Source organism: Melopsittacus undulatus, chromosome 4, assembly GCF_012275295.1.
Source record: "Melopsittacus undulatus isolate bMelUnd1 chromosome 4, bMelUnd1.mat.Z, whole genome shotgun sequence".
Lineage (NCBI taxonomy): Eukaryota > Metazoa > Chordata > Aves > Psittaciformes > Psittaculidae > Melopsittacus > Melopsittacus undulatus.
The window spans coordinates 105,777,956-105,789,259 of NC_047530.1; positions in this window are offsets into that span (position 1 = coordinate 105,777,956).

An 11,304-nucleotide genomic window follows, 5' to 3' on the forward strand; every position below is an offset into this window, starting at 1 on the left:
CTGTAATATGGACCATACTTAAGTGTTTATGAAGGGACAGAGTGGCTAGGGTCAGCAGCCTTACTCCGCAAGGGTGGAAAAATCCTTTCAAAGTACCCACAAGTGTCTTGGATTAATGTGGTAAAGAGAAAACTTCAAAAACACTGGTCCCACATCTTGTGGGGTTGTTTGCTGTGGGTTGTCTTCCAGCGTAAGAGCTCTCATTTTCCTTAAAGTTCTCCAAGAATGTGGGAAAGCTCTCAGAAACTCATCAGGGATTCTGAGCCAGATAGCACTGTGCTAAGGTGCTTCAAAGGTGAACAGTAATGCAGAGTGTGTAGTAAAGGACTTGCTTATTTGGACTTAAAGGACTTTGTGTACTCGCAAGAACATCTTGCACATAAGCATCAACAGGAAGGGAGGCACAGAGAAACTGCAAGAAGATGTAGGGATAAGGCTGAAAATACATGAGCACTGAAACGTGTCTGAAACATGGGAGGTTTCGTGGTGGAAACAGTTTGGGAGAAGATGCATTTTTGAGTGATGATTGAGCAGGTTGAAAACTAAATCTCAGTATCAAGACTTCTTACAAATCAGGACACAACCCAGCTGTTGGCAAACAGTTCAGCCATGAGGGGAGTAAGAAAGGGGCAAGAGTTTAAGCTCTACAGAGACGGATAATAGGAAATATTACAGCTTTGAGTAGGGAGTTCTTGGTGGGACACAGCTTCTGGGGCTGGCCATGCATGGAAGATAAAAATAAGCGTGTTTCTCATGGACATAAGAAAGATCTTCAGATTCATTTCCTTTTAATGACAGAATGTAACATCCTCAGATTCATTTCTAAAATCAATTAATTCCATAAGTAATCACTTCTTCATGAGCTACATGTGAATTTCACACTCAGCTTGCTGACTACAGTCTCCTCTCATCTGGTAAATCAATTTTTAAGAGGTTATTTTTGTTTACGTTTAATAATTGATTTTATTTGATATACAGATAGGTGGCAATTGATAAATGTATTGATATTAGATGCGCATTGCCAATTGTTCTAGCAAGATGTTAGACCATTAGGCTGCGTATATTCTTAATGTGAGCAAATCTGAGAATGCTCCAAATATTGAAAGATACGTGACATCATTGTGACCTGTAAAAGTATATGTTTGGTAGGGATATTTCCAGAAGGCAAGTGTAATTTCATGACAAAATGTGTATCCAAGAGTTGTGCTTCTTATTTAGTATCTACAAGATGATGTGTGGCACACATGAGCACTGGTAGCACACAAAAATTAAGTACTCAAATATTCACCTGCATTTCATGTTACAGTTACAAATTCATTGCATTTGTAATATAAAAAAGCCAAATTTCAGGGTAATCTCGGGTTCTCCTGCAAGAAATTAAGACTTCACACAGGTTTTTCCATGAGAAAAACAGTGGAAAAAGCTCTTCCCTGACTTTAAGCAATCCAGAAGCATTTGGATTCAAAAGATCAGTGGTTGCTGAAGCTACAAAAGAGGTTGTTGGCTACTTACTGCTTTTTGTTGAAATTATTTGTAGACTCTTTATCTAGGAAGGAAAGCAGAAAGCAGCACACCCTTGTGACCAACAGTGATGCTCCTACGTCAGATTAAAAGGGCTGCTATTGTTAGAATCATAGAATCATAGAACGGTTTGGGTTGGAAAGGACCTTAAGATCATCCAGTTCCACCCCCCCTGCCATGAGCAGGGACACCTCACACTAAACCATGGCACCCAAGACTCCGTCCAACCTGGCCTTGAACACAGCCAGGGATGGAGCATTCACAACTTCCCTGGGCAACCAATTCCAGTACCTCACCACCATCACAGTAAAGAATTTCTTCCTTATATCCAATCTAACCTTCCCCTGTTTAAATTTCAACCCATTACCCCTTGTCCTATCACTACAGTCCCTAATGAAGAGTCCTTCCCCAGCATCCTTGTAGGTCCCCTTCAGATACTGAAAGGCTGCTATGAGGTCTTCACGCAGCCTTCTCTTCCTCAGGCTGAACAGCCCCAACTTTCTCAGCCAGTCTCCATACAGGAGGTGCTCCAGTCCCCTGATCATCCTCGTGGCCTCCTCTGGACTTGTTCCAACAGTTCCATGTCCTTTTTATGTTGAGGACACCAGAACTGCACACAATGCTCCAGGTGAGGTCTCACAAGAGCAGAGTAGAGGGGCAGGAGCACCTCCTTTAACCTGCTGGTCATGCTTCTTTTGATGCATCCCAGGATACGGTTGGCTTTCTGGGCTGTGAGTGCACACTGAAGCCAACTCATATTCATTTTCTCATCGACCAACACCCCCAGGTCCTTCTCCTTGGGCTTCTCTGAATCTCTTCTCTGCCCAACCTGTAGCTGTGCCTGGGATTGCTCCGACCCAGGTGTAGGACCTTGCACTTGGCATGGTTAAACTTCATGAGGTTGGCATCAGCTCACCTCACAAGTGTGTCAAGGTCCCTCTGAATGACATTCCTTCCCTCCAGCGTATCAACTGAACCACACAGCTTGGTGTCATCGGCAAACTTGCTGAGGGCGCATTCAATCCCACTGTCCATGTCAGCGAGAAAGATGTTGAACAAGACCAGTCCCAACATCGATCCCTAATGGACACCGCTCATTATTGGTCTCCAGCTGGACATTGAGCCGTTGACCACAACCCTTTGTGTGCAGCCATCCAGCCAGATCCTTATCCACCAAGTATCCCATCTCAAGTTTTGTTCCAAAACGTGATTCAGTGTCAAATTCTTCTCATGCCAATTTTCTGTTCCCCATTGAGCAAATATTAAAATAGTCTGATTTATTTTGTTTTGGTCAACTGATCTAACTTCTTTTCTCATTTGAAGTTGTGTCCTGGAGGCCTTCCAAACAATGACTCTTGTGAATGAATTGAGTCATGCATCCGAGATTCCCATGGAACATCAAGCTAGTACAACATTGTAATTGCAGGTTAGGTATTTGCGATGCTATTATTAAAACTACTTGAACTTTAGAAGGAAAGCCTATTGCAATTAGATGTAAAATGAAGTTTAATTTGGCTTTAAGGATCTCTCTGAATTCTCAGGTTCTAGGTGATTATATCTCTATTGTCTACCTGTACTATCTTCTGTTGGATATTCATAGACACTCTTGAGGCCCAGCAGTTAGTTTGCTTTGTCAGATGTATTGTAGCAATAAAAATATGAGTCTCCTGACTTGGGAATCTCTGTAGAGCAAGGTGTATGGTGTCAAGAATTGAAAAGAGCAGCTTTGGTGGTTTGGTCTTTCTATGTTACTGTAGAGTAATAGTATTAATGTGTAGCACTGTGGTACTTCTAGTTCATGATATCCTGAGGTAGCCTTAAGCAAGTTTCCTTTAGAAGGGGATATCTTGTATTCATTTGGGTAAGCAGCCTGTGCTTCTGGTGCAGTTTTCACTTCTGGTACCACCACCACATTCACCAGTGTGCTTGAAGACATTTAGCTAATCTCAAATAATCATGTGCATGCTTATTTCCACACAATATACACAGTTTCCTACTACAGAAGTGGAGTCTACTACAACATCAATCATGCATTATTTGTTGTTTCCTTTTGTTTAGGAGTAAATGAGGACATGAGGTACTTCTTACACATGGAAATATGCTACATTTTATCCTTTTAAGACAGTATTTTGGAAATATGTCGAAATCATCAGGAACTGAATTCTTGTTTAAACATAATGGGAAGGCTGTATTGTATTAGCAGATTACAGTCATTGTGTTAGTATAGTAATCTACCTTGTATTCATTTTTGCTAACATAATGAGAAATTTTTCTGGCATGATTATATTTTAATACAATAAAATAGTGTTGGAAAGGAAAATGAATATGATTTTAAGAGAGATGTAAAGACAATAAAATAACCTCTATTTTTTTCCCTAAACTTTCCATTTGTTGCTACCTTAAACACTTTTTATTAATCCTTTAAAATAATTATAATCAGATGTGCATTTAAAGTCAGTTAAAAGGATTACAGAGGGTTTTTTTCCTCCAGGTAAGATCTAAGATCTAAGCAGGTGTGCTCAGATGCTTCTAAATTTGCTTGTTTGAGATCACTACATAACTGAGCAATGTAGGATCAAGCCCTGAGGTTTTACAGAAAGGATTGTCATAGCATCATGTGGTTGTTCCTCTGAGGTTTGCATTTGATGAAACTTCTGTCCATAGATACAGAAAACAACTGTCTGTGGTTGTAAGCAGCAGCAGCACATGAGCAAGTTGCTTTGTCTACTGCTTCAAAACAGGCACCTCTAAAGTGTTAGAACACAGTTAATATTCAGGGAAGAAGTAAGACATTTTGTTCAAGATTCCTGCTTGAAACTTGGGAGGTCTGCACTCAGTTGTCATCCTTACCACAGGCTTCCTGTGAGGAATGAGCAAGACATTTTAGTACAGCTTTAGTACCTCACAGGTAGAAAGAGTTTTCATCGCCCTTGTCTACTGCAAGCATAAACTCTTCAGGTTTTGATCCTGTTTAGACTGTTCAGGGCACTGACAGACACTATCAGGTGCTGCATTAGAAGGCTGAAACTGTCAGGCCAGCTTTCAAAGGGTCAGCCTTCATAACAGATGTTACCTTCTACTCAACTGGGGATATCCAGTCAAATGATTACACCACCACAGCTTTCAGTCGTGTAAACTCTGTGGATTAATTCTGATTATGACCATTGAATAGTTTAGCAGTTTAGGACCTGATTCAAAATCAGATCAAATTTTCTTCAGGAGTGGTGAGACTGCAGGTATGGATAGGGAAGAGGGGAATGAGCACAAACAGGTAGAGAAGTTTGAGCCAACTACATTTAAATTGCCACTGAAGGACTGTGACATATCTTAGATATTATTTCAATCCAAGCAGCAAATAATAACTAGACTAATTGATTTTGTGTGTACCCATACCAACCTTAACCTAACTTGCTTGGATCCCAGCAATGGTAGGGCAACAAGGGAGTGAAGTTAGCTTCTCATTAAGTGCCATAGCATCTAACTCAGCTGCTTGTGCTTGCCAGCCTGCCCCGTGTTGATGCAGCTTCATTTGTTACTTTAAGTATGGGATATGTTTTAGGAAACCTGCAGCCGTATAGTTCATTGCAATGTAGACATCACTGCTATCTGAGGGTCTTCACCTAGTATAGGGCAAATTTCAGTAATTCAAACGTATCAACATCAGTTTTGTTGTGATGAACACAAAGTCCATATACTAGATTGGGCTCCTGGATAGATTTCCTCTGCTCTAGCAATAGACCTTTCTGCCATATCACTAAATGAAATACCATCTGCCTGTTTTTCACAAGAGTCAGAAAGCAGTTTTCTCAACCTCTCAGGTTTTCATACTAATCGGTGCTATTTAGAAGCGCAATAGTGAGCCTTGCAGCTAGGAGTTTCTTCTTTGACACTTGGATATGGAGCAAGGGCAAGTCATTTAGCCTCTCCTTCGTTTAGTTTGGGAAAGAAATAACACTGTTTCAAATACTTTTCAAGGTTATTAGGTAAAATTAACTAGTGTTTGTGCAGCAATACAGGTTTAGGTAATGGGAAAGTCTTACAAGATTCTCGATCTTTTTATTTTGTGTTAACTTTGAAGTTTTGATACTGCATACCGTATTTGAAATGTGCTATTGTTTCATTTATATATATAAATAACAGCTGATGTTTCAAGCTACTGTAATGAGCCTGTTTAGTCTCTATGTGTACCAATGCCCTCTACTGGTTTGAAACACAATTCCTCAGCAGTGGATGCTGCTGTTCTCCTGTGTGGAGGAAACTAATGTTTAAACAGTTTTTCCTTTGAGAGTGGTGGGATTTTGGTTGCGTGTCCAGGCTGCCTGTGAAGTGCAAGTAGCTGCACCAAGGGCAAGCTGGCATCTGGGGGAGTGTTGTTGTGCTACACCTGGAATGCCATGCCAGCCTTTTTGTTGCCTTCTGCGTGTTTTTGTTTCTCTGGGTTTGCCATTCTTGCCATGAATGACAGGCTCATAGGTACCTGTTTTGAGAGGGAAGGATACTCTTACCTGGGACTCGTTCAGTACAAAGCTGCTGTGTAGATGTTCACCCAACACAATCCACCTCTCTAAAGAGCCTCTGTGCTCTTCAGCCTGGTCCAGGCCCTACCTTAGAAGGCAAGGGGCAGTTGTGTTGACAGGCTGTGGTATAAATAACCCTTGAGGCACAGGAGCTGCAGAGGTAATGAAGTGCCTTGAGAAAAAAGTCTGAACTATCAAGGGATGAATCCACTCCCCCCTGCCACAAACCAGAGGTCATGTGGCTGAGGAATGTGTATCCAAAGATAGTGCTACCTTCAGAGAACTCTACTTACAGGTAAGTAACTCTTCTTTAAAGGAGGTATCTTTGTGTGGCAGACTGTTTATGGGAGCAATTTGAATTGAACTTTAAATGAAAAAGGCATATCTCTGTAAGTGGTAATAATTTTAGTCATCTCGCTGTGGCTAGGGGTTGTGGAATTCATTAGCACAGATTAACATATAAAGTGGGTGAGATATCTAATAGCAAACGTAGAGGTTTAGGGACCTTAATTCATCACTGAATGAACAGCGTGTACAGTATTAGGGACTATGAAATTTTTAATTTACACAAAGTGTCCAAGAATATAGGGAATAAATTTAAACCCAAAACAGATAATGGAGCTGTGCCCTGCCTAGCTGGCAAGTTGAATTGTTTTTACACTGAGTGAAGAAAGCTAATTATCCCAAGCACAAGGAGACTGCTAAAAATAATAAGATTATAAAGAATAATTTGCTGATATAATTACAACAAAATTGGGTACACACAATCGTCAGATACATGTATTGCTTGACCTGGGCGAGAAAGTGAAATAAATCCTTCCTCTATAGCCTTCGTAAATTTGTTTTTATCATCTCCAAGTGGTGTTTGCACAGGCAGCACAATTTGCATGTGTAATGTGGCTGTACAAATTGACAACAAGTAAATTATTCAAGGAAATAGGCTGGTCGTGGGTCTGAACTATCTCGCAAAGCCTATTCATTTTGAAGAATCACTGAGACGTGAAGCTCATACATCAACCATTTTCTGACAATCCTCAGACTTATTGTCTCCTAAAATGTCATTATGGCTATTATTTATGAAGCTAATTCATTTATTAATATATATTTAACTCTGACTTGTCATGCACCTTAGCAGGCATTCTGTGCACTGCATATTTTTGAATAGATGAAAGAGTTTTGCATGCTTTAATGATTACTGTAAGCTGCTATAGATTTATAGAATGCAGCTTTATTATCTACTTGCATTAATACCTTTTTGTAACTTTTTTTTTCCTTAAGGCCATCAAATATAAATGGCAAATGACATATCCAAAAGATGGTATAAAAAGAGATTTTCTCTGAATTTGTTGAAAATTTGAACTGTTAAGGCCTCATTCATTTTTAAGAGTATAGCACAATAATGTTGATTTTTTGGCATGTTTTTCTAAAAGGTTGGGATGAAATGTATAAATATAGATGTTTATTATACTTTTCTCTTTGAGGACAAGTGGCCATCTTGTACTCTTGAGGGAGTACAGTTTAGAGAGGGGGAAGCACAGCAGATGGAAAATAGATCTGTCCTGCTATAGTATACATAGAATATCGATAATGTCCCTTCTATAGAACAGTCCTTATGTAATGAACAGCACAGAAAGTATGGATAATGAGGTTGCCTGTGGTTCATGGATTTTTTTCATCTTGATTCACTTATCTTTAGGGCGTATTAAAGGACATAGGGATCACAGTAACCCTCCTCTGACATCTGCTGAGTGTCAGGAAATTAAAAATTGCAATCTACTATGAGAAACATATTTGGGGTAGTTCTAAATTTTATTACACACAGAATTCAGATTACACTTGTAATTATAATAACAAATTGGCTAATTTAAATGCATAGTTATTATGCCTGTATGGTCAGTTTGACTATTTGCAAGGGCCAATGGTTGCAGTTTGAGGCTACTGGCCAGTAGTCTAAGAACTGCTGTGGAAGTTATGAGCTCCTACTCTCAGGATGTGCTAGGAAGTAATAGATACAGGATTACGTTATGCCATTGAAAGAAGAGTCTATGGAGAAGGAGGTATTTCATACTGTATCTTTACCTTAAAATCTCGCAAAGCTATGTTGCTCTCTGTGGTCAGAGCCATTTCACTTTAAGCAGGAGGAGAGCACAAGGAAGTCTTCAATATTCAGAAGTCTGTAAAACAAAGAATTACTGAGACCTTACATAGCATGGAAGACTTTTGAAGCTAATGTTATAATGGTAAATACTATAGATAGTCATATTGGAAAACTCATTATTTTGAATTCTTCAGCTTTTTTAGAATATTAATAGCATATAAGAGCAATCTCAAATGACAGAAATAAAGAGGCTGTGAGAACTCAATCCAGACAAGAGCAAAGAAACTAGATGTGGTTCTGAGTATGTGAGGTGAATAAATAAAGCTTTTTTGTGTCTGAAAGTCAGTAAGAATAGTAGCATTCTGTGCTATGGAAATAGAAGCTTATGTTTTCCAAACTGTGCTATCACTTTTGGTACTTGCAATTTCAGGTGCCTGCCTGGAGACCTCTGAGAAGGTAAACCCAGATTGCAGAATATTTGTTTTTAACTGAACCTAGTAAAGTGATATAAATTTGCCCAACCATAACTCAGAATGTTTTAAGATTGACAAAGCACATTATTGAACTTGTGCAGCTTAAATTTAAATACCTTTTGCCACTTGAAAAACTTTACAGTATAAGTATGGATTGGTCTTCTGTATTTCTTGAAGAAAAAATGGTGTTTGATTCAGTAATGAATGCCTTCATAATCTGTGAGTTTGACAGCCAGTTTCAACTAGGGAAAGTAGATCGACAGGCTCCCTGTAGGTTTGTTGTCTATAGCCAGTTAAAGATTGAAACTGAAATTACTACTGCCACTGAATCAGTGTGGAAGACTGATTTCCAGACTATTTTGAGTTAGTTTACAATTAATGAGAGTATTTAGGTAATCTCAAAATGATGTGTTAAAGAAGGAAATTCATTGAGTGTTTCATTGTTATATAGAATAACAAGGGAAGGCTGCTCTAAGTAGGTAAGAGTAGGGTGTTATCATCATCACCTTGCTCCCCCTAAAATCATGGAATCATAGAATGGTTTGGGTTGGAAAAGACCTCAAGATCATCAAGTTCCAATCCCCCTGCCATGGGCAGGGACACCTCACACTAAACCATGTCACTCAATGCTCTGTCCAACTCGGCCTTGAGCACTTCCAGGGATGGAGCATCCACAACTTCCCTGGGCAACCCATTCCACTGCCTCACCACCCTCACAGTAAGAAACTTCTTCCTTATATCCAATCTAAACCTCTGCTGTTTAAGTTTTAACCCATTACCCTTTGTCCTATTACTAAAGCCCCTAATGAAGGGTCCCTCCCCAGCATCCCTGTAGGCCCCCTTCAGATACTGGAAGGCTGCTATGAGGTCTTCACGCAGCCTTCTCTTCTCCAGGCTGAACAGCCCCAACTTTCTCAGCCTGTCTTCATACAGGAGGTGCTCCAGTCCCCTGATCATCCTCGTGGCCTCCTCTGTCCTTGTTCCAACAGTTCCATGTCCTTTTTATGTTGAGGACACCAGAACTGCACACAATGCTCCAGGTGGGGTCTCACAAGAGTAGAGTAGAGGGGCAGGATCACCTCCTTTGACCTGCTGGTCACGCTCCTCTTGATGCAGCCCAGGATATGGTTGGCTTTCTGGGCTGTAAGCACACACTGAAGCTGGCTCATGTTCATTTTCTCATTGACCAACACCCCCAAGTCCTTCTCCGGAGGACTACCATGAATTTCCTTTTTGCCCAACCTGTAGCTGTGCCTGGGATTGCTCTGACCCAGGTGTAGGACCTTGCACTTGGCATGGTTAAACTTCATGAGGTTGGCATCAGCCCACCTCACAAGTGTGTCGAAGTCCCTCTGAATGGCATTCCTTCCCTCCAACGTATCAACAGAACCACACAGGTTCGTGTCATCGGCAAACTTGCTGAGGGAGCACTCAATCCCACTGTCCATGTCAGCAGCAAAGATGTTGCACAAGACCAGTCCCAACACCAATCCCTGAGGGACACCACTTGTTACTGGTCTCCCGCCGGTCATACCAGAATGTGTTCCCAGCTACAGTTTTCACAAATAAGGCAGAATTTGAGGAAGAGCTTGACTGAATTGTTTAAAAAGAGCTTTTTATTTTCCTCATCCAACCAGAGATTATAGACTTCTGCAAAGATACTGTGTGGCACATCAAACTCTAGGTCATACCATTGCTGTTTGCAGTAGTGGAGCTACTTTATCCTTTGCCAGAGATCAAAATTACACCTGCTGCATAAGATATTCATTCATCTTTATTCAGTGAGCTGTAAAATGCAGAGTGTAGAGAAGGTGCAAATCTGCTTGATAGTTCTGGACAAAATTCTTCAGCTGTGTTTTTCTGAGTGGCTCAGCTGTACAGCTGCAGAATGATGGGCGAGGGAAGTGCCCCATCAGAGTGCCTGTGCAGCTCTTGCGGCTGCTCCTGATGACACTAATCCATATTCCACTTCTAAGTTGGCTGCTTCTCAGGGAAACGCTGCTGCTTCAACATCTTTTACTGCTGATCCTGCTTTACATTTTTGGAGCAACCCAGGAATTCTCACATCCACTTTTATAATGAAGGAAAGTAAACACAATTTATTCTGTCATAAAACAAAGTTTGTGAACCGTAAAATCATTATGTATTCTAGCAGCAATGCCTTGTGCTGTGTTTAAGATCATTAGAGCATCCTGTCATAGTCTTTGTTGGGCTGCCATGGTGTCAGGCCATATGGATAGCCTGAGTGACCAGCTTGAGATCTTTCCAATGTGTTTGGTCTTCATACGTTACAATAATCAACTCATTATACTGTAGGCAGTATGTCAGACACCCAGGGGACTACCTGCAGCTAGCTGCTTGATAATGCCTTGAAAGGGGGGGACATCCTGAATGGACATAGTGTGAGCAGCTTCTAAATGCTATAGCTGCTGCAAGCAGCTTAACTACCTCTACCCCAAAACTGCTTTCCTCTTAACTATACCAAATATGTATTTAGGAGAAGAAGGCTTGATCTTTCTTATTAAGAAAAAACAAACCAAAAAACAGGTTTACTCATTCTGTATCACCCTTCTCACGCTGCTACCCAATCAAGCATTATCGTCCATTGCACAGCTAAAAGATGCTAACCATCAAGATACCAGGGGAATGCAATAAAAGCTGGGTTGTAAACCTCAGTACTTAATCCCAATCAAAT